Genomic DNA, 24,257 nt, shown 5'->3' with positions numbered 1-24,257 from the left:
TCTGCGTTTCCACTTTCTTTTTATACCTGCTAAATTAATGCTTGGCTTTCTGAGGGAAATTACCTTTTTCATGTTTGTGGGGAGAGTGGACGAATTTTGGCATTTTTAAGGAATCCATTACTTCATCCTTCGGAAATTCTCTTGTGTCGACCCTTTTCTCTTCGCGCGTCTTAGTCTGGATGACATTAGGAACAAATTCACCTTTCACAACGGAGAAACAGTAAGGAGATGAATGTATAGACAATTTCTGTGGTACTTTACAAGGATTCTTCGGATAAATCTGGGTGAAAAAATTTACCATAGCTTCGGATTATCTCTAGATCGTTCATAATTAATATTTAACATATATATACATTTTATTCGGTTTATTGTAACACTGGATAATTTTTCGCAAATTTACGCTATGATTTTGCTGTCTAAACTAATTGACGTTCCAGACGACACTAAATATCTGCTCTGACAATGACATCGTTATAAAAGAAAACTATTGAGTATATAAAAGAGTATTTATTTACCTCTCCATCTCGATTATGTAGTTTTTTTTTTAAATCTCAATAAAATAAATCTCAATGTTTCTCACAATCTAAACGAAAACAAAGTATTTGTTACAAGAATTCATGCCAGATACCATCTAGGAGTGTCATGCCTATTTCTCCCGTCAATCAGAGGTACATTAATATTCTAAGGCTAAGAACCTAACGGAAATCAGTGAGCTAGACAGGCCATCAAAGTCCTTTTACTTACTGTTCGGACCTTGCACCGTGCGACATCATCATCATTATTAACCAGGATGAAACATTTTGATGAAAAACTTGTATGTAATTTATTATTCGAAACATATTTCAATTTAGTATGATAAGAAATATCACTTTTAATATCACCAACGTATAAGAGATACCGCAATGTTTTCTTGATTACAAAAGTGAAACTGGGTTTCCTCCCCCTTTCCACCTTCTTCTCTAAGTCGAATTACGGATGCACTGTGTTCATTGCAATGAATAAACCAATCACGTCAGACTGTCTGCACCCCATAATTACCTTTGTTTAATATCGAGGCATGTCTTTGTGGGTGGGTACAACTGAACAATCAACCAATCGTTAGCAATAGAACGAGTTCCTTGTCTATTAATTACCTTTTTACGTCTTTTAGGTTAGGTCCTCGAGGGGCGACCAAAAACCGGTATATGCGGCGTGGGCTATTGAGGTTACAAGGTAGACCATACTAGTGCCTTACTGGTTTTCGTGGTGATCTTTGGCGCTATTGATTGATATGATGACTTTTTTTACTACAAAACTGCCGTTTTATAACTCTCTGCATTTCGACAAATTAAATGCGACCTAGTTTTCTAGAATAAACAATTGTTTGAAAGAGACAGCACTTCTTCACACGGTAATTGTTATAATAAAAACATTAATATTTAGAAATTATTTTATTTTAAATAAATGTGAACCATTGAATCAAGCAAGTAAGGAAATAAATGAAAATTAAAGAATTATTACTAAAAGAATTTCAAGAAGTTCACTATTAGTAGCATATTCTATTTTTCTTTCTTCTGCGACAGATCAAGCGATTCCCCGGAATCTAATTTCTTCTTGATCTTTTTAAGTTGTTCCTTTTGCTTTTTGAAGAAATAGCTCTCTTCCTGCGCCGCACCATATTGTCCAAGGCTACCTCCAGATTCTCGCACTGAGCCACCGGCTCCTCCGCCTTTTCCTGCCCCAGATCCTGGCACACCTGCAGTATATGCTCGTGTTGGGTTACTGTTATTTGTATCTACCTTCGAGTTAAACAGAATCTGTTTGTAGATATTTCGTTTAATTTGCTGACTCAAAGTTAACGGAATGTAGCAATTTTTCATATTTTTAGTTTTTATACCTTACAATTTATTTGACAGATGTTTGAATGCTCATTTACTGTGACAAGCAGTAAATTATTTACTTTTTTATGAAAATCGAACTATTCATTTATAAACTCCTTTAAGGATTCGTACATACAACGCGGTAAAGAGGTAGAGTTTTTACAACATTGTTATATTTCGTAAAATTAATGTTATGCAATCAACTGAACAAATTCTAGGCATGTCCAAGGGATCATAGTCTGCATGTTGTTTCTTAAAAGTCAATAAGATTAAAACAGAAATTATATTATCGATTAGAAATCTTTTTAAAAGAGTGCTAAGTATAGCTTATTTGGATGTTTATTGGCTGATACGATGATAAATATTGATTTCTAATTTTGAAAACTCTATACTTTATTTCTTGGTTAAACAGATAAATTTTGTGATCAATAAGTTCCAAATGAACTATCAAATGCGCGTAGTTCATAGCGTTCTCATAGCGCATTTTATTTGCTATATGAAACCTATATCTCGCAAGCCATTAGAAAACTGACTGAATTAAAGAAACAAGAAAAAATAAAATACTGAAATCGGTAGTTTTTCAAGTTAAGGGGTTAACAAGAGAAAAAGGGATTATTTTTTTAAATATAGAGCTCACTTTATAATACAATTCTTTAGCGATACATATAAACAAAGAGAGTGAGAGAGAGAGACTCTCTAACAGGTTTGTGTTGAGTAAGACAACGGCGATGATATATATTACGCTCTATCATAAGTACATGCGTTGACTAAAGCTTCCTTGAGATATGTTTTTGAAGCGACTCATATTCCAACGGTTGCGTCGCAATACATTTAGTTAATTTAATAACAATTAATTTATGCGCCATTATTTAAAATTTAAGATGAAAAATAGTGACAGATACTTGATAAATACAGGAAATTAACAAATCCTTTATGGGTCTGGGTTCCACGAGATATCTTTTCTTTCTTCTCTTAGATCTTCCGTTTCTTAGTTTTAAATCTGAAATTAAAAGTGTTTTAATAAATAAACCTTATTAAATCATTCAAGAGTTTTTAGTTGATCGAAAAGATCAGTTGACTAATTTACATGATTATTGTTATAATGTACACATGAAAAATTATTAAAATTACAATTTCAAGAGCAACTGTTGAGTTTCTTGTCAGCTCTTCTCAACAGATCAGAGTTCGAGCCGATGGTAGCTAACTACTTATAATGTTAAAATAATCAGCGATTGAACCAAGATATTTGGAATTGAATTGAACCACGTGTACACTATTATATTTGATTGGTACCCTAAATATACCTATACCTGATAATAAAACTTAACTTATAATATACCTAATAGTAAACATAAAAAATGATAAGATCGCTTTGGTATAGGAAGACGTACAGATTTACATTTTTTTACCACCATGACTATATATTGTAATTTTAAAAAATTTATTGTATGTCTATGTATGTTGTGTGTGTTCTTTTAGAAATTACTGGTCTAAAACGTACGAGTGTGAACTGAAATCAGTTAGTAATTAGTGATGTTACTAATTTACTAATGTACGTTAAAATTTTAATTGATGCTAAATATTAAATGTGAGTTTTCGCCGTAACGTGATTTGTTCCGGTATAATGAAACAATTTTCATTTTTGCACTAATTATTATAATTATTTTATATATATAGTATAAAGATATTACGTTAAGCGTCCAGTCGGAAGAATGGTCTTGCCATATACACAATGGAACTAACTAAGGTCGGTTTCTTATCATAATGAGAATTTAAATAGTAAATAATATCTCTATTTTAATTCCATGATAAAAAGCGAAAAAATATTTTAATAGTAGCTTGCTTCTTTTTACTGCTAAATGATCATCATCGTCATGGCAACTCATTGACACACATTGCAAATCTTAGGCCTCCGCCAAAGAACGCTTCAAGAACCGATCTTGCACTGCTGCCATGCATCGACTTCCGAACCAACTAAGTCGCGTCAACAACTCGTGGTATTTACTGCTGAATATAATTTATTAATTATACTTTTCAATATTTTCAGATTGTCCTACTTTTCTGTTTGATATCCTTCTCTATGTGTCACAGGTAAGCACTGTTCAATATTTCTCTTATCACTATAAAACAATAAACGATTGACATTATTATATAATTTTGTTTGTTCAGTGAGGATTCTTCGGAAACGGAATTAAAGCGCTCGAGACTAAAATCTCGACAGCACGCATTGAAACCAACCCAAGTTCAAAAATATGGCGCTTTTGAAGGATATAACAGTCTAACTAATAATCCACAACAATGTTTTTGTTACTTACAAAGATCGACCGGTGTGCCAATTACACATGTACTGAATACTGGCGGAGATACCTTGGAAAGGATCGTTGTGTACCTGTATAAGGACCCAAAATCGAATAATATTAAATTATATCTACCTAACACTGAAAAACAAATAATGATTCCAGATCTGTTGTTCGACGAGGGAGATCGTTTAGCGATACCTTCTGGTAGCATAAATACTTTCTTCAATCTATACCCAGATTTGAATACAGAACGCAAGATCATAAAGCCTTCTGGTTCTGCGAACATCTTACTTCCAGGAAACATTGATAATTTGGATATTCCAGATATTTTAGATATAAAGGATCCAAAAAATACAAAAGTTTATAATAATGAAGGAGACCAGGTACACCCTATAAAATATATAAAGATTCCAAATCACAACATTGAACATCATGATTTAGAACCAAATATAAAACCCGACGGCCATAATATATTTATTGACGTTCAAACCGAAGAACCAATTCATTCAATTCACGATCACGTCATCACAGAAAGCGAAACTGCAAGACCTAACATAAATTTGGACTTACGACCTGAAAATATAAATTACATTGAAGATGACCAACCGAAAGGACTCGAAATGGATCACATACCGGAATCATTAGAAGAGATTGAGGAGCATAACATAGTGGAAGATGAACCTGAAAAATCTTATATACACATGGTGCCTGATAAAAAGCACCGTTTTAACAACATCGCCGAAATTGTGACTGAACACCCACAAATTGTTGAAGAATCGACCAATAAACCAGAAAATAATAAATTTCCAAATATAAACGAAGAAATACATGAGCTCACACCTGAAAAGCATACACACAGTATCCACGGCAGTATTCCAGAATTGGTCAATAATAACAAAGGTCGTAAAATACCAGACAATATGTTCTTAAATGTTAATGAAAATTCTTACGAGCCACCAAACATTGAATGGGAAGATAACATTGATTTGAATAAAGGTGAGCAAAAACTTGAACCTCATAATATTGATGATCAATATGGACCTGGAGTAGAAAAACAAAAGAATCATCACGTGACATGGCCAAAATTCCCCATTCCAGATACTTCCAGTTACAACGTTCAAAAGCCTTTTATTATTAGTCGTGTTATTAAGGGCCACCATGAAACTAGACCGATTTCCTTAGATGTTAATAAATATGTGTTACCAGAGAGGCACAGAATTACCATCCATCCACAAGAATACTTCGATAAGCATAAACACGAGGTATCCATTATAACTATGCATCCTAAGCCTCTGGTTGATAATTATCATAAAAGCTTTGATTTACACGATACTTTCGATAATTGGTTCAAACAGCAAATGAAACGTGTTGAGTTTACTAATTCAAGAGCTTCAAGTTTGATTGACATGAATACTTTTAAACGTCTTATAGAAAAAACCTTACATAACAAGGGTATGCACGTCACAGAGAAAGGTATAATTATTGATTCGGCAGGTAATGTTTTACAAACATCGAACTTGAGTCTGCGTCCTATTTTAATCGGAAATTCTGTTGAATACAAAAATTTATTAGAAGGGAAATTAAGTACGTTCAAATTGCCAATGGACTTACCTTACTTAGAAGCAGTATTAATAACGTCTATTGAACCACCAAAAATACTTGGCATCATACCTCTTGGCAAGACTTATCTACCTAAAAGATATAAAAAACCGTTACCTGTGTTTTTCGACGCTGATGGATCTCATATTTACGGCTGCGGCGGAGGATGTAACTATAGACCAAAATTGTCAGCACCTATAGGAACTCATCGCGCTAGAGGTCGTTTTAGCGTTCCGCGTTACAAGACTATATCAAAAGAATCAAATCCAGTGTACACTCGAAGAGTCTTTCCTTTTGATCAACTAAACACATTAATTGACAGATTATATAGAGTACCATTGTCCGAAGAGAAAGTCGTGACTTTACCAGAAAGGTATGTTGTTAACCCTCCTCCATTGATAGCACCCACACCAGTTATTAAATATCCCATAACTGTGACAAGGATTACCCCCGGTTTCCGAATTATCGGCGGGAATGCTGCCACCAGCAGCGGAACACCTGTAACAAGCAAAGGCCGATCAGGTCTTGATTCGTCAGAAGATCTCGACCCAACCAACCAACCAGTGAGGTTTAATTTGATAAAACAATAAATATGACTTACGCAAATGAAAATGGCTTTGAATCTATAAACTAAATAAAATGATTATGTAACTGATGTCTGTTGTATTTTTTATTTTAATAATGAAGTGTTCACGAAATTATTATTTTTATTAAATAAATTTAAATATTCTAATATCCACATGGTATAAAAATAAATTCTTCATTTTCTATCATGTCTGAGATTGTGTTTCTTTCTTATGTTAACTCATAAATGTTTTAGTATACATCGTAATAAAATCACTCACAATTTTTTTCTTGTAGCAAAACTTCTACTTATGATTTTTTTATAATGTTCGTACTCAGAAAGGTCATACAATTTAATACCCTTCAATGCATTAAGATCTACAACCGAAGTACTACGATATTAATACTACTGCTGCTTTACGGCACAGAAATGTAGTCTCCCTTCGAACCTCATTGTGGAGCTCACAGTCGCTCACCAAGTGGGTGGAGACGGCTATGATCAGTATTTCTCGTTAAAATAAGATCGAATCTGGAATGATGAAATGTGTAAACTAACGAGCGTAACAGGCACACCTCAGCGGATTGGCAGGTAGAAATGACAGTTGGCAGAGTAAATTCCAAGCCTTAAGGCTCTGTATTGGAAACCACGCACCTGCAAACGTAGCGTAGGACGTCCATCCACAAGATGGAAAGAAAACCTTATGGTTTTCAAAGACGCTAAATGAATGCCTCTTCCAACCCGTCTTATTGGGAATATACAATGAAAGTGTATCCACCAGTAAACATGTCGCTGATATCATGATGATTCCGTAAAATTTAAATTACTTTATTTTTTGTATAAAGTGTATATGGTTTTATATGCTCATTATAAAATAAATTTTCTACTAATACACTAATACAAATATTATATATTAACTGTCCTCACAGACCACTGTCAGATGGGCCTGTCGCATTCGAATAGAAATAAATTGAATTTACGAATTTATTATTTAATTAAATTGAATTTATTAATTATTGGTTACATGAAAAATAAATAAATAAATGTTCTAATCGATAAATAATGATTGATGCAGCTGTCCAACGTCAATATGAATATGCAGCAGAAACTGTTCATAGCGAAATGCACAACGCTTCAATTTATTATATTTTTAGAATTTTTTTCAACTTTTTACGCTAATCTATATATACATTGTTTTATATAGGATCCTTTTGCAACAATGAAAAGTTTTAAAAAAATTAGTAAAGTCGGGAATGTCATTCTCAAGTTATGGTGTAAGCACGCGAAATAAGCATTAATATTTTATTTATGTAGATAGATTATACACTAAAAACTTAGGAACAGTGCCATCTAGTTGTATACGTAATAAGCTTCTGTAGTCGGTTGTACTGAATTTAGTTACCTAATGACTTTGTATATTTGGTGCGTCAATTTATATTAGTTCTTTGTTGTTGTTGTAGATGGCGCTATTTTCAATCAGCGTTATTAATGCATAGATGGCATAAATAATTATTGTATTTGCATTGTTTTCGAAATTTTATGGGAAAATAAGTATACATGACAAAAATAAAGATTTAGGCTATTTGTATGTTATAGTAACTAATCACTATTTTAACTAAAAAAAATTACATAGCTGAAGTTTAAGACTCGTTCCATAATCAACCAAATCAAACGAATCAAGTCGAGCAAGTTTGGTTCAGTCTGTCACAGTCAGTGACCGAAAGAGATCGTGTAGGGGGATTTTTTAAGATTACTCTAAAAACTAAGAATACACCGTAAACAACGTCTAAAAGAGAATTAGCTTATGTTCTGTAATAATGAACACAAAAACAATTTGAAAAATAAAATTCATTTATTAAATAAATCACAAAAGAAAATACACAAATGTTTTGTTAGTTTATTTGGCTTTTACAAATAAAATTTAATTTGCTGTGAATTCGCGGTATTGTAAAACAGTGTTAGTATCGCTTGTGAATGGATACCTGTTATTAAAAGAATATGTTTCTATTTGGACTGTACAAACAACTAACATAAGCTTATTAAATTGGATGGGATTGTACAACTGGTAAGTTAATTACGTTTATCTCATTTACTTTAAGTTATTGTTAATCAAAAAATTATCCACAGTTGTTTTTATAATAAGGCATTTTATAAATTACATTGGTTTTTTATTATACCTGTAAAATTGATTTCACGGCATGTGGATTTAGTTAAAACTTGTTTGATTTAAAATCTGAGAACATTTCAACAAAGAGAACGGATAACAATCAAGGATACTTTTTATTTTTTATATATTTATTTTTCTATTATATTAATTTTAAATAAAAACATGTATATTGATCACAATTATCTTTTTTTATGGACGTCGTATTAAATGTTCAGTAACACGAGGTCCGAGAAGACGATCAAGTCTTTCATAACCTTATAACTTTATAATGACCATGACAGATGTTCGCCGAGACAGGCCTTGTAGTTAGGATTGGGTACCTTTGCAAAATGCTTATATTAATAGGGTTGCTACAAGTGTGAAGAGAAAATTGTAGATTGTATATTTATTTTCGAAGGTGTTTTCTCTTAATTTTGTATAAACAGGTAATACAAAAAGCAGACGTTCAAACACTTAAACTAACGAAAAAAGAGTCATTTTAAAATGAATAAATTCTATGTTACTTTTTAGAGCTGTGCAGACTAACGCTGTTATTTCTTATAAGATGTTTTGATATTCAGATTACTCGCGCACACAAATTGAACTGACAACCCTGTTAATTACAAACTCAATCATTTAACATTTTATATTTAACCTTGTTATGTCATTAACCGTGGATTTTTCCTTCCATTTTGAAGTGAAAAAGAATAGAAATATATAATGTTTAGTACGATGACATTAAAAATGTATAAAAAGTTTATACTTTACAAACACAAATCTACATGAAAAATATATATGTATGTCGGTACTTCGGAAAAATACATAACGGAACTTTGAAATTCATCAATGTGGCGACATATGACAATCTATATTTTGGGCACTCCAAAGGTCTAGTAGGGGTTAAGTCTTCTGACAGCGGTAGGCGCCTTACGTTGCAAAGTTAAAATAAGGAACAGAATAATTATAAAAGTTAAAAAGTTTTTTGCATAATTGTTCCCATTAATATATAGCGAAATGAATCCAAACCGGTGAAATTAGAGTAAGTAGCAGCCAGTGCCGAAGCTTCTCAGAGAGCCTTCGGCACTCGTCGATCTTTGCTACCTTAAAAGAAGTTTTAAGCCAAAGTTTGCTCATGTGACGACTCCACGGTATAGACTTTTCAACACTTATTAAAAATCTACGGCAGAGACATTTGATGACTTAGTTCGGCATACTGTCTTAAACTTCAAGGCATTTAACGGTCTGCTGCGCTGAGGCAGCGAATTGAAATAAAATAATGCAGAAATTAATGTATAATTTATATTTATAAATTTTTGCTCTATTTACTCTGTCGTGACTCGCAGCTGGGAGAAGAAAGATCCATATCAAATAGCGGAAACTCCCTATCCCGACCGTCTGCGCTCAGTAAACGCCAAAAAGGAACAAATTGTAAACAAAACACCTAGCAACAAAACATAAAAATTAATTAAAAAAAAGCTCCCTCCACATCGCACCCGATGAATATGCGAACGTAACTTGGGTAGCAGTGTAAGCCAGGTAAACAAAAACATAGCGATAATTTTGCCAAAGAACCTATACATATATATATATATATATATATATATATATATATATATATATATATATATATATATATATGCTCTGTTGTATATACATTGCGTTCAAAAATATAGGGAATGACAGTTTCGTACAACTTAATTCTACACAAAACCATATTTGTCGTTATCGCCTTGGCGTAATACCTAACATTAACCTAATTATTTCACAGTATTGTTTGCTAATAAAATAAACAATTTCTTACTATGGGGCCTTACATGGCTACCAATAAATGATCGGTGCAATTTATTAGACATTTATGTACACAGCTTAAAAGAAATTATCCCTTTGCAAGAAGCTCATGTTTTTTTTTAAATTTTATCAGAAAATTCTTCATTCAAAGTTACATTTTTAATTTGCATTAAGATGTCCACATACTCAGATGATAAATGTTTCAGAACTGAGAAGAAACGGCATAGACGATAGAAATACATTGTCATCATATATATTTTAAAAAAAAAATTACATAATAAACACCGATATAACCTGGCGCCTAAAATATCATTCACGAGGTATGTTGTCTTGTATGAAGTAATTTATAATGGAATACACCTTACCATATAAACGTTTTTTGACATTTTTTTATATTTAGCAATAGAGAACTTTCGAAACGAAAGAAAGGAAAGATATACCATCTCGATGATGTTAAGCATACAAAATTCGTTATTTAATATTCGTTCCTATGAAATAATTTATGTTAAAATTATTTAACGAAATGCAGTAATATCCCTTCATCGTCTAATACTTGGTAATCATGGCTTAAATATGCAATTTGCAATTTCAATGATGATCACCTTTTTCATGTATTAAAAATTCAAGATGGCCTCTTAAATACTTAATTTATGGACTTGTCCCAAATGTTATACGTTAATACACGTTAGGAATTTCGTATATTATCGCAAGTCAACATCCTTTTACTGTTTATAATATGCATAGGAACGAGCCTTTTCGAAAGGAATTTACTCCTTAAAGATTCTTTTCATTATGGATTTTGGTCCTCGGTGCACTAAGTTCAGCGACACCTACATATACTTTGGTCTAAGCCGTTACATTAGGTGTTTCATCAGATTTTAAAACCTCCAATCTCTTAGATCACTAAGGCTGACGCTTCATGCATGTGTTGTCATCGGCAAACAAATATAATATTCCGATTCATAGAGCCAAATTTTCTGCAACTAACAGTACCTATCATCGACGTGATCACTTCAACAGTCCACTGCTAGTAATAGAACCCAAATAGTCCAGTAGGACTTGTTGAAGCAGTCCAGTGTCTTCAGAGATTCTCACCAAAACCGTAGGTAATGGGAGGGCGTCTAGGTCGCATTCGCCGATTCGTGGGCTTCATTCCAGAAGCAAAAGGCTTCAATCCTTGTCACTAACATTCATCAAGGTCATTTCCGTTCGTCTTTGTATCTCTTCAATTTTAATTGGATCTCGTAATATACATTATTATCACTTCGGATAGCGTTAGCACTGAGAAAATTGCGAAATGATACTTCAGTAAAGTTTTTATCATTGCAATTGGGAAACCTAAATGGTACGTCGCGGTGTCAGAATGTTTTTCTTATAAGTTATTCTTAACTTTTAAGTTATTCTTATAAGTAATGTTTTTTGTTGTTCGATTACTCACAACTAACCTACAATTGTAAAACAAATTGTAATTATTTTCACCACGTTTGTGCTTAGTTTATTTATGATGATCGTATCGACACAATGATTAATTATTGCCAAAAATTTATATATATATATATATATATATATATATATATATATATATATATATATATATATATATATTAACCTTCAAGCGTATTTAAGGAAAAAGACATTTAAATGAATCCTTAAGCTGATATTGGAATGAATGCTATTGCACTTCGATTATAAATAACGCGGGAATTTACATTTTAGTCAACTGCCCAATTATATGGCTAAACTATTATATAATATTAACTTTTTGCACATTTATTAAATAGCTTGGGAGATAAATTTATTTCGTAAATTATACTGTCGTTGACAATTTGAAAATTGTCAATTTTTGTTTTCCTTTATTTTTGACCGCAAAGAATTTCTGCATAGCAACTTCATACGATGATTATCTTACAGCAATTGACCAAGTAGAGGTTCGGCCTTCTCTGGTGCCCTGGTGTTCTGGTGAAATAGAAATAAGTAGCGGTCCGAGATTAAAGCTTTTGATTTGCTAATTCATATACTGCAATAGGAGACGAAATATGAATCTATAAATTTCTTTGAAATTATATATATTTATATATTATTAATTTCTTAATAATGGTAAATATTTCATTCGTCAATTGACCGCGTAAAATTTTTATGCCAATGTCATAGATTAAAAAACCGGCTTCGCGCGTCCTTGATTTGAAATGTCACAATATGACTAGTGTTGGCCAGTGTTACACATTAATATTTACATGAGCATTTACAAATCTATTAAAAAAATATTATAAAAAATAGCGTGAGGTAATTATCGTTAATCTGATAAATAAATTAAAAAGTTGGTTCCGTATTTTATTCGATTACCTAGCAACAAAATAAATTTATTGTTGCGTTAAGCTGCATATTTTTAATTTTTTTTTATTTTAGTCAATTAAAGAGGTTGCATTACGAATTGTACAAACTATGTGGCTACAAGTTTATCCAATCATCTTGGCTTAATAAGAATTTGTCAATGATATATTACAGACTGACAGCGAAAGGAGTTCATAGCGTAGCAATTTGTTATCATCTGTCACAAAATAAAAGAAAGAATGTAGTTATAATTTTGATAGATTACTTCTTCGTAAAGCGAAACATCTCCTATTATTCATTATTTCTACATAATTATCAGAAAAGAAAATCGGGACGTTTTATTCGAAATTTAAAAGAGAGAAATTCCAAGCGTGATTGTCAAATATTTTTGAATAATGCGGGTGAAATTTCGTGGCATCAATGCATTAAACGCTTTACCTTCGCGTGGCGATCTGTGTATTGCTTATAAATTCGTGATTACAAAGCACGACAGTAAATGGTGAAAAACAAAAATGTTATTGAATTTCAAGTAGCACGATCTGTGGCCTCCATCTTTGAACACCGTGTTGCAATGATGGTTTTTTATTGATTGTTATGACTTTAAAAAGACAACTAATAATGGAATTCAAATTTGGTTATTTTTATTTTAGGGTACTGTGTTTTAATTATACTGAAATTAATGAAATTTATGTAAATTACGTTAGCTGTAAATAAGTTTATCAGTTTAACATAAACAAAATTGTGCAGTATTATGAGATTTAATTATTATTTATTTAAAACTTTGTGCAGTAAATAATGTACATTGATTTTAAGAATTAAACTTTAAATCAATTACAGTTATTACGATCGAAATATTTTGATAACTAATATTTAATGGATTCAGGCGTTACATTGCGGAAGTCCATCCTAAATAAGAAAGGACCAATCCACTAATCTGTGTAACAACTCCTGAAGATGCCCCGTGGAGGGGTGAAACACGTGTTGAGTGAATTTACGGTGGCGGTTGTGTAGTTGGCATTGTCTGTCGCATGCGCATTTACGAGCGGGCTGGCGGGCGGTGCACTTTCATGCACGACAACCACTGCATGTGCGGAGGTGGCTAGATATTGGTCCTTTCTTATTTTGATAACTAACTCTCCGTCGCTCTTATTACTTTAAAATATTAAAAGAAATGTCTATTTATTAAATTTGTACGCAAACAAAACATATCGATTTAATATCTCGTATTCATAATGATCATCATTTCAGCTGTAAGACATAGACCTATTCAGGGATTTCTAATACGACCGGTTGGAAGCGGTCTGCATCGAGCGTCTTGTGGGTGGACGTCCTGCGATGCCCTTGCCGGTCAGTGGTCTCCACTCCAGATATTAAGACAGAAGCAGCCGTCTGTTCTCATATCCCATATTAAGTAATTTCAACATTTTATAGAATTTTTTGTCAAAGGCTCTTTCTGTGTGTGTAGTAAAAGACTATATTTTTTGGAATAAACCAGATTTTTCTTATATAAACTTTTTTGATACGTTTGACGAGTATCTTGTATTTGTAGAAACAAAGTAACTGTAATTATCTGCGTGTCAAATATTACGCAACCGATTTATAAATATTTGTCAACAGTATTGCGAGAAATTATTTTCACGCCTTATTATTGTCTGAATTTTCTAAATTACCAAAATAAATACAATGACAGAGTGACCATGAATTGGTTGATGTGCAATAAATTTTTCTTTATAATTTGTATTATATTTGGGGGACTGGAAAGTAATGTCGCTTTCTTAAATTAAATTCACACGACTACATTTTTAACAAGTTTTTGTTTCTAATCAACTATATATTCACCTTCTTTATCAACAACCTTTTTGCCGTCCAGTACACAACGTCTTCCAAGTACGTAACGATCTACCAAAGGAGAATCAAATATCGACATGCGCAGAAACGACATTACTTTCGGGTCCTAATAAAATAATTAATAAGTAGGTGGTATAATCAATTTGTGTTATTTCTGTTTCCTAGACAGTCTTTCTTTGTCTTTGACGAATATTATTTGATCGTAAACATTATCAGGGGGCCTTTACATTAGATCAGGAATTCCCAAAGTAAGCGATATCGACCCCTTGGTGACGAAATTGATTTTGTGATCGACAAGGTCTTAAAATTGACTTCTATTACACAAGTTTTTATTTAAAACTTTCAAGTTACTGTATAAATAATATGTACAAATTGTAAATTAAATGTACCATCTTGTTATAAAAAAGCGTTCGTACAGAATGCTCTAAAAAAAGTTTGTAATTAAAGAATTCGGAAAAGTCAAAAAGTGAATATGTATCATAATATTATTTTAGATATATATTTTTGATTAAGTTTAAGAAAGAATAACGTAAAGGTAACTTAAATGACTGCAGCTAAAAAAACTAGGGGTATATATTTTTATATGTCAATCCGTTTTAAGAAAAGGGTTTTTTGTATAACTAAGTTTGGGAATCCCGGCATTATATATACCTCGAGATTTGAAACAAGATGTTTATGTTTATTAATTTGTTTATAACTTTCTAAAAAAGAGAGTGGTGGTGTCAAGGTCAATCTTGTTTACAACGCACTATGTTGTTTTTATCAACATGACATTGTAACAAATTTAACTACATATTAACTTTAATAATCTCACCCGCCTAGTTTACAGATACTATATAACTGAATATTCATAAATTACGCAATGAAAACATTAATAAAAAAATCACGAGAATCACGCGCCGCTGTATTGCGACGACCCGTCATTGTTGTCCGAACAATAAATGTGGGTTAAAAGATCAACTGCCAATATAGCTTTATGCTTACCCACGTTCAGACAAACGGGAAGAGCCAATTTAAAAGTACGAGGCCAATTGTCGGGTGAGGACGGACACTTAATCTCACGCCTTTGTACCTGACGGATGTATCTTCTATTTGGTTGCCCGATACTTGGCGACAATCTCAACGCGTCACACAAAATAGTACGATATAATATGGAGGCTATAAGGGAATAACATTAATCTTGGATCAAGCTTTTAAAAGTAGAGATAAAATGACGCATGCATTTTTATTTACGGGTGACCGAAAAATCGTCAGAATTACACCGTTTCGTTTTGAACACTACGTTGTATCCAATGCAAAGTGCTTGGAAGCTATCAAAATGATTTTCCCTATTCGCAGACAAACATATTTATAATGTGACAGAAGTTAGGGTTGCATAAAGTCTAAATCACAGTGTGAAACGCCTGATGATTGGCTATAAGTAATTTGTGTTTCTAGATAAAATGCATATCTTTTTAAGGTTATTGAAATTCATCAACCACTGGTCTGAAAGTGTACAACTTTTCTGCCGTCGTTTCAGTCCATAGGCGCCCACCCCATAATCACCACGCTTGGCAGGCGCGTTGGCGATCGTATTGTTGTATTGTGGTACGCAAGAGACGCTGCTGCTCATCCTCTCGAAACTTATTTGTGAACAGTAACAACCACATATAATTATTGCATATAATATGACTTATAAGTTTATACCCCGGGAATCGAACACGTGACCTACGTTCGCAAGTTAAGTAAAATGTTTTTTGTTATGACAAGGTATTGTAATATATACACATTGCAGGGCCAGCCCAAAAGTGTGCAATATGTTATAATATTAAATAGTATTTTATTAGAATACGTCAGACTAATAACTTCTGACAGTATAAAGTCTGCACGGACAGATGGTATACAATAATTCATTTTAATATGTAGTAAGCCGAATTTTGTATATGTTATTATTTCTGTAATTATAGATTTTTATTAGGGTGTAGTCTAAATTACCGTAAATGAGCTATAAGTGCACCCGATCAAAGCCTTTATACGTATAACCAATAATCCCGTAGACTGCGGGTATAGCTCAAGAGTGTGCAATTTAAAAATTATATCACTATCGGAAGAATTACTGCTAGAAAAGTTAAACGGTTAACATACTGTAAATATAACGCTTTGTAAACAAAGATTTTATTTATTAGGTTAACACACACTGAAGTCATATCCGAGCAAATTTAATTAACTAATTCTACTTAATTTATTAAATTAGTCTATTAACAAAGACGCGTCATCTCTTTGAAATTTTTTTAAAAATCTACTATCAAAAATTAATTTTTTGAAACTTCTTGTTTCTACTTCATGGCAGCTTTTAAACATGTCAATGTCATGTTAAGTTAATCTAAAGAAATTACGTATCATTTTATTACATATTCACCTTCAGTAAATTGGGTTATTTATGAATCGGCCTTTGCGCATCTTTATAAAAACTCAAAGATCAGATTTGTGGCGCAAGAGAGTCATCTCTACAACGAGTAACCTTTATTTTCAAGCAATTAGGTTATTATTTCGTAAAGGTCAAATACAACATACAGTAGCCATTATAAAATTACAACGGTTTTGGTAGTACTATAGTAATGTGATTCAATGGAGTCTGCAAAAAGTAAAGACACTTATAGACTATATGAAGCCAGTGGTTTCTGGGTCATTTAAGCGGTGTAGCAGAGGTAACTTAGCGGTAGAGGACTGAGACTTGCGATCGTTGTTCGCGATTTCGATTCCCGAGTGTTAATTATATAAGACTGCATAGTCTTATATATATATAACACTTTGTGTATTAATTATGTAGGACCACCACTGCTGACAAACAAGTTTCCGAAGGATGAGTAGTAGCGTCCTTTGCGTACCATAATACCACACTGCGATCGCCAACCCGCCTGCTAAACATGGTGGTTCTGGTATGTACCCACATAGATATCTTTGGGTGAGGCATATGCCTGAAACGTCAAAGCGATGTTAACAAAAAAACTATTAGACTCCATCATTATCATGATGTCAGCCCACAGACGACTAGTGCAATGCTTAGGTATCCCCCAAGGATCGCCACGATGTCCAGTGTTGCAAATTGATTATTCTATGGAATATCCCTTCTATGGTACATTGAGATAATCATCTATAATTGGGTAGATAATTAAAATTGCTTTTGCCTAATTCTCCTGATAAAAAAAATTTTGTAATGAATATTCGAAAGTATCTATGAAATGTATTGACGTAAAATTTCATCACCAAACGATCCAGTCGCAAATTAAAAGTCTATAAATTTGTAAAAATTATGGTTAAACACTTTGCCTCGCCGAATAATTCTCGGAATTAACAAACTTTCGCAGAGCTTTTTACGTTCATTCGTTATTATTGCTTTGAAATTGAACTATATATATAATAAGCTTTACAATCTGGTGAAACTAGTATGCGGCCTGATCTCGGCTTACCCAAGGAGCTTTCGAGCTAAGCTACCTTAATAGAGGTTTACGGTAAGTGTCTTCTGCGCTGCCCCCTCGTAGTTGCAGAATCTGAAAATGCCATATAAAGAAATTAATTTCGCGCGGTGCTAATCTATATCCATACTCTGAATTTAAAAATAATTAGGCGAAAATAAGAAGCCGAACGTACATTTTGTCATTTCATTATTTTAGCTAACCTCAAACATTTCCAATAAAATCTGTTGCAAGCGACTTGCATCAAGCGTATTCCAAAGATCTTAAAAAGGCTACTATCGGATTTTCTCTGTGTATGAAAGCAGTGTATGTAGTGTGTTTCATTTCCAATAGATGTACACTCACTTTGCTTATAAAATATATAAAAAGTACACAAATCTGCAGAAGACAGTTCACGGTAGATGCACGAGATGTCATCGTTGCGATATGGCTAAGCGGCGTACGGCAACACGCGGCGCTTGTCGGATGCTCGCGATGGCCCGCCGTGACATGAATACAGATCGGTGTTGCCTCATTGTCGACTTTTTTTTTCTTAATTCTTATTCACCATACGTGAAAGAGAATTAAAGGCCGCAGTCGGATGCGGGCGCTTGAATTGTTTTTTCGACCCTCGACTTCGATATAAAGGCTTTAAACTGAGTTTGTAACGTGATCCCTTTACACTCACGATTAACATAAAATATACCTATGCATATCTTTCAGAAAAAATAATGCCTTTATTAACGACTACGACTTTGATCGAGAGTATTTATATTAGAACTGTTTTGTCGTAATCATTTCAGCACTAGGTAAGCTAGCCAGTCTCTAGGCTACATAATCAATAACGAATATTATAAGTTGAAAGCGATAATTTGAGTGCATTTATAAAGACAATGTTAATCCTAATTAAACATGGCAACAAGACAGCATATCAAAAGACCGGCACATATTTTACGAAGACAAAAAGTGTAATAAACGTTCAACAAATAGTTTTTATTTAATAAACCATGAAAAAATGTATGACTTTCATGAACAATAAAATGTCATTTCATGTTTAATGTCCGTCGGCCAAACATCGGTCTGCTAAACGTCTGTATCTTTTTAAATTACCGCACTTGTTCAGCAACATTTTAAATTTCAAACTAAAATGGATTTATTTTAATAAAATTATAATGTATTTATTTGAATTGCAACGACCTTGTAAGATCCTACGTAACGTTAAGCCGCGTCACACCCGCGGTCAATCGCACTGCACGAAGCAATGCAAAAGAATAGACGTAATCATCAGAAATTGCAATAATTAAAATGTTTGATCATGTGCAACCTTTGTTGTAACATAGATTCAACGGTAACGCATGTATATTACGTTTCGCCTTTTTACGAATGACATAAGTAAATCATTTGATTTTTTTATGTTAATTCAAATAATAATCTCATTAATGTCCGATATTATAAAAATATCCACAAAAAAAAAACAAATTTAAATTCATTGTTGTCAAACCTCGTGGTAAACATGCAAAAAAACTGTTTTGTTTAGATCCTGCAATAAACAAATTGGTATATCCTCCAAAGATATATTTGGCAGAGGCCTATGTCTTGTATTGGGCGTCTATGGGCTGAAACGAAGACGACAAAACCATACAAGCTGTTTTAAAACAACGTTGTTATCGAAATATTTCTGTGACTTTATTTTATTTATTTACGCACACATAACAAACATACATATATCATGCTCTGTTCTTCGAGTAGTCTTGTATTCGCAAATAAATACTTTTTTATTAAATGCAGAAACTTCGTAACATAATGTATACCATATTTCCACAATTTATCATTAGAAGTAAAGTAATGAATGACATTAAGAAAATAGCATTAAAATGGTGAGGAAATGCACAAGAAACACCTGCATGTCGCGCAGTATAAACATGTGTAGCAGACGCGACCTTCGCCGGAGTAAGCAAGTCATAATGGACGGCGCAAACTAACACAAACAGTAATCACTAAGAGCTTGATAATTGGTCACACAGGAAACACTTTGCGGCGTCAAGATTAGAAGCGTGTTTAAATTTTAAAACGATATAGATACGTATCCATTTTAGGGTCCACAAACGGTGTAAATTAAACAAAAAAACGATTATTGTCTTTCGGTTCTCGTCGTGTTATCTGTTGTTGTGGTGCTATAGATTATAAATAGCTTTGGTTTAGGTGTCCCACTTACCATTTTAGATAAAAAAGTAAAAAAATACTACAGAGTCCAACTGATGATTTTTTTATTTGCCTTTTTTATTAATCACGTGTAAAGGCCTAAACCTCTGAATTATAATTACTAGGCCACACACTACGCCACGTTTACTGGCTCGTGGTCGCCCTATAGTAAGCGTGATTGGTCTTATTTTCGTGCGGAGGAATTACTATAAAAATAATTTACAAGCAAACGTTTATTCGCAAAAACTAGTTTTTATAAATCCAACGCTGTTTAAGGAACCTTGGATTTATTATTGCATAATAACCAATTCGACTACATATAATTAAATTGTGTATGATTTATTGATACATAGAATTGATACATTTTGACACATAGAAGGTAGCTTTAATTTTTTATGCACGCGTATATCATAAATGCCTTTAGCAATTATTCAATACCGGTATTACTATTTTCAAAATTACCGTTGTCTTGCGATCATTAAAGGAGGGCTTAAATGATAATAATAAACTTACAGGTGGTGAAGAAACTTCATGGGGAAAATAGCAATACACCAATACCCACGTGGTTGAGTAACTGACTAGCTCTCATGAAATCTGTCTGAAACTATAGCAAAAATTTTATCATATATGAATAGATAACATAATTTTGTAAGTCATGTAATATTCATCAAGCAATCGATGAATTATAAAAGCCGTCGTCCTTGACAGAATAACAGAAATTTCTGTGCGGAGTAGTTTATTTAATGTTTTTATAAGTATTAGGATACGCCAATAACAGTGTAATACTATTCATAATTTTTAATACAAAATTCTGCACAACTCCGAATCTACAGTTGCCGCTTTTACTTGCTACTTCATCATTATCATTTCAGTTGTTGGATGTCCACTGCTAAAGGCCCCTTCATAGATTTACAATAGGAACGGTAGGAAGCAGTATGTATTGAACGTCTTCCGACGACCTTATAAAAGTCAATATCCTAAGTTGCACTCCAGAATCTAAAAGCGCTAGTGGCCTCCCGTTCTGCTGGCTTGCCACTGCCAATTTAACTTGCCAATCCACTAGGCTAAATAGGTTACTTTCGTTCGTCTACAGATCTCTTTTACTTTTATTTTACACTAAAACTACCTTAAAACTGAACATATTGTTACATGCGTATTATTATCCGAAGCCGCAGTGTTTTAACAAAGTAGATACATATATCGTTTACATATCTATATTTTTAGATTTTTTTTTAAATTGAACTTACATTGAAATTTTACCAAGTTTAGTGTATTATTCATAACCAAAAAAAATATTGACATCTTAATTTTGTAATGCAAAACCGAAATCTTCACTTTCTTTTTTTAATCATTATACCAATATAAGGTAGTATATAGACTTGTCCAGGTTCCCCACTTTGCGATTGATGGATCAAGACGTATCGTATGTATACGTGTGATGAGAAGGGCAAAGATCATAATTGCTCTGAAGAGCTTTCAACTAAAGTCAAAGCTAGGCAGTACTTTTTTTCTAAAGTGCCTTTAAAACGGGAAACAAATAAATAACACACAAGAACATATCTAGAGCCAGAGAAATCTGTTTACGTATCGAATCGTAAAAATTTTGAACGTTGTTGTTAACGTATATAAAATTTGCTTAGAAAGTCTTATAAAGCCAACGCTACGTGATAATATGCGATATAATCTGAGAAATAAATATTTATTTTTATGTCTCCTGATTTGAACCTGACGGGTTTTAACGTTCCGAACCGTTGTTTACCCTAAATTTATCACCTTAAAACAATTAAATGAAAAATATCTTTGCACTAACAAAAACCAAAAATTGATCGATATTTTAAGAAATGATGATTAATTATTTCTAGAATACCTGATCTATGAAGACACAATTTGTAATCTAAATACAGAGAATCCCTTGAGAGTAGTAGTAGAGGGTCATAAAACAGGAAACAATATATACCAGCGTTAAAAATCACAGTAAATATTCATTACATATGTTATTATAACTCATTTCATATATTATATTAATAAATAAAAACATAGTTGTTGTCGATTATTTGAGCAGTGTTAGCCCAGCGGCAAAGGACTGTTTTTTGCGATCGTTGGTCGTGATTTCGATTCCCAGCATACAATCTTGAAAAATTCACACTTTGTGCCTTAATTATATAAGATTGCCACTGCACACAAAAAGTTTCCAAAGGATTGGCGGCAGCGTCCTCTGCGTACCATAATACCACACTGCGATTGCGAACCCGTCTGCCAAACGCGCTGATTATGGTATAACCCGCATAGATATTTTTATTAGGAGGCCTATGCCAGTGGTCGTCTATGGGCCAAAATGACGATTATTTTCATAGTAAAATCAGTTGAACATATAAAAGAGCTAGCTATTTTTACAGCATAAAATAACACCAATTAAATTTTATATTGGTAAATCGATTAAAAGGTGCGTCTAAATGATTGAATAATTGAATTTGAATAGCTTCCAAGATGGGTATATTTTAATTTTTAAGAAATAAATCGGAATGTGGTAGATTTCGAAAGTCTATTTTCATATCTTTTGTAATTTAGCGGGATGGTTTTTAATTATTTTTTTATACGAATACGACTTAGGCAAATCGTTTGGTAATTTTAAATAAATTACGAGCATATTAAGCTAGCAATTATAATAAATATAACGCTTTTACTTTCGGAATCCCATACAAAATATAGTCACTATCATCATTTCAGCCGCAGGACGTCCCCTGCTGGACATAGGCCTCCGCCATACACTTCCAATAGGACCGACAAGAAGCGGCGTCATCCAGCTTGTGGGTGTACTTATGCTGTGTATGTGTTATGTGGTCCCCACATAGAAACATTAAGGTTACAGTCTCCATGTAACCTGCTCACTAACACGTCTACGGATGAATCTTGCCATTCCTTCGATCTCGTAGAGAAATCCAAGCATAGTCCTCTCCGGTACTTGTTGAGAGTTTGTAAGTTTGTCATTGGGGTCCAAATGTGTCATAATAGTCACAAAGTACTTAATAGTAATTTCATTAATTTTTTCCAATTCGACAGACACTAGATTCCGTTTGAACTCCCCTTTAAAAGCGTTCAACTTAAAACTACGAAAGTTCTTAACGCGCAGTGGTCTGAGTAGAGTTCATAAAAACACAGATGGACTAGCTACTCCGTTGATAGATAATTCTTATCCCTGTGCCAGCCCCATAAAAGCTAATTGCACATACATCAACTGAAACCAAATTGTTCGGAGGAAGGAACCTCTAACGAAAATCATCGTTATCTGGATCTGTATTGTAAGAATACTGTTCTAAGTTCGGTGTGTAACTGAGTTATAAAGTTTTATAAAGTGTATTACAAGTGCGCTTTCTTTATGAAATATTAAAAATATGAATATACAATTACCTAAATTTCCACGCTTGGTACAATTCTAATATAGGGTGGGCTATAAATTTTTGCACTTTTGAAACATGTGTAGAAATAAAAGTACAAATGCTATTTTGTTTATGATTTATTTACCGTAATTATCATTTATTAAAATTTATTTTTTAAAAATTACATCGTCAAGATGTGCTCCGTCTCGCCGTTGGCGCTCCTGTAATCGACTACGTAAACTTTGGAAAACTTTTTTGTTGCTATTTGCAAAAATTTTTGACCCACCCTGTACAATCGACTCAACCTAAATTTTTCCTTTCCGGTCATAAACTTAAATTCCATTAAGTTTACAAGCTATTTACTCAACTGTATAGATTAGAAATCGAATAGCTTTTTCACCGAAAGTATTTGCAAAGATTTCGCTGGATTAGATTTGTTTTTACTAGGTAAATAGTAAAATAAAAATCTATAAACATTTCCGTCGAATAAATAACAATAGTATGTTACTTTTTTTAATTATTACTAACCCTTATTTTTAATCATAAGTCCTTGCAGCATCTTCCCACGACATGAAAGTCTTATAAATTTTAAGGTCGTCGGATTATGGTGGATATAGGCCACTTCCAACCGGTCTAATTAGAAATCAATGGGAGAGATTTATGTCCAGCTGTTGACGTCCTGCAACCGAAATGAAGACAATTAACTAGTATCAATATTAACAAAGTAAACCGTTAAGTATAAAATTCCGACAGAATAGAGTAAATAACATGTTCTACATTAAAATAATTTTATAAACTGGATAAGACGAAA

The 24,257-nt window shown here is 32.9% G+C and overlaps 1 protein-coding gene across 3 annotated transcripts in view; it reads left to right on the top strand.

The window, feature by feature from the left end:
• Positions 1-8,038: 8,038 nt before the first annotated feature.
• The window catches only part of LOC137923704 (torso-like protein), a 70,760-nt gene continuing 54,541 nt past the window's right edge, over positions 8,039-24,257 (top strand). For all 3 annotated transcript variants that reach the window (XM_068766949.1, XM_068766948.1, XM_068766947.1), the window contains exon 1: positions 8,039-8,385. The gene's annotated coding sequence lies outside the window, so the exon portion shown is untranslated. The remainder of the gene's footprint in view (positions 8,386-24,257) is intronic.

This window comes from Battus philenor, unplaced genomic scaffold (assembly GCF_028537555.1).
Source record: "Battus philenor isolate CCGP_79_NKW_IND1 unplaced genomic scaffold, ilBatPhil1.0.hap1 SCAF_22, whole genome shotgun sequence".
Lineage (NCBI taxonomy): Eukaryota > Metazoa > Arthropoda > Insecta > Lepidoptera > Papilionidae > Battus > Battus philenor.
The sequence above is the reverse complement of the archived record's forward strand: the minus strand, read 5'-3'. Positions and strand labels throughout refer to the sequence as shown.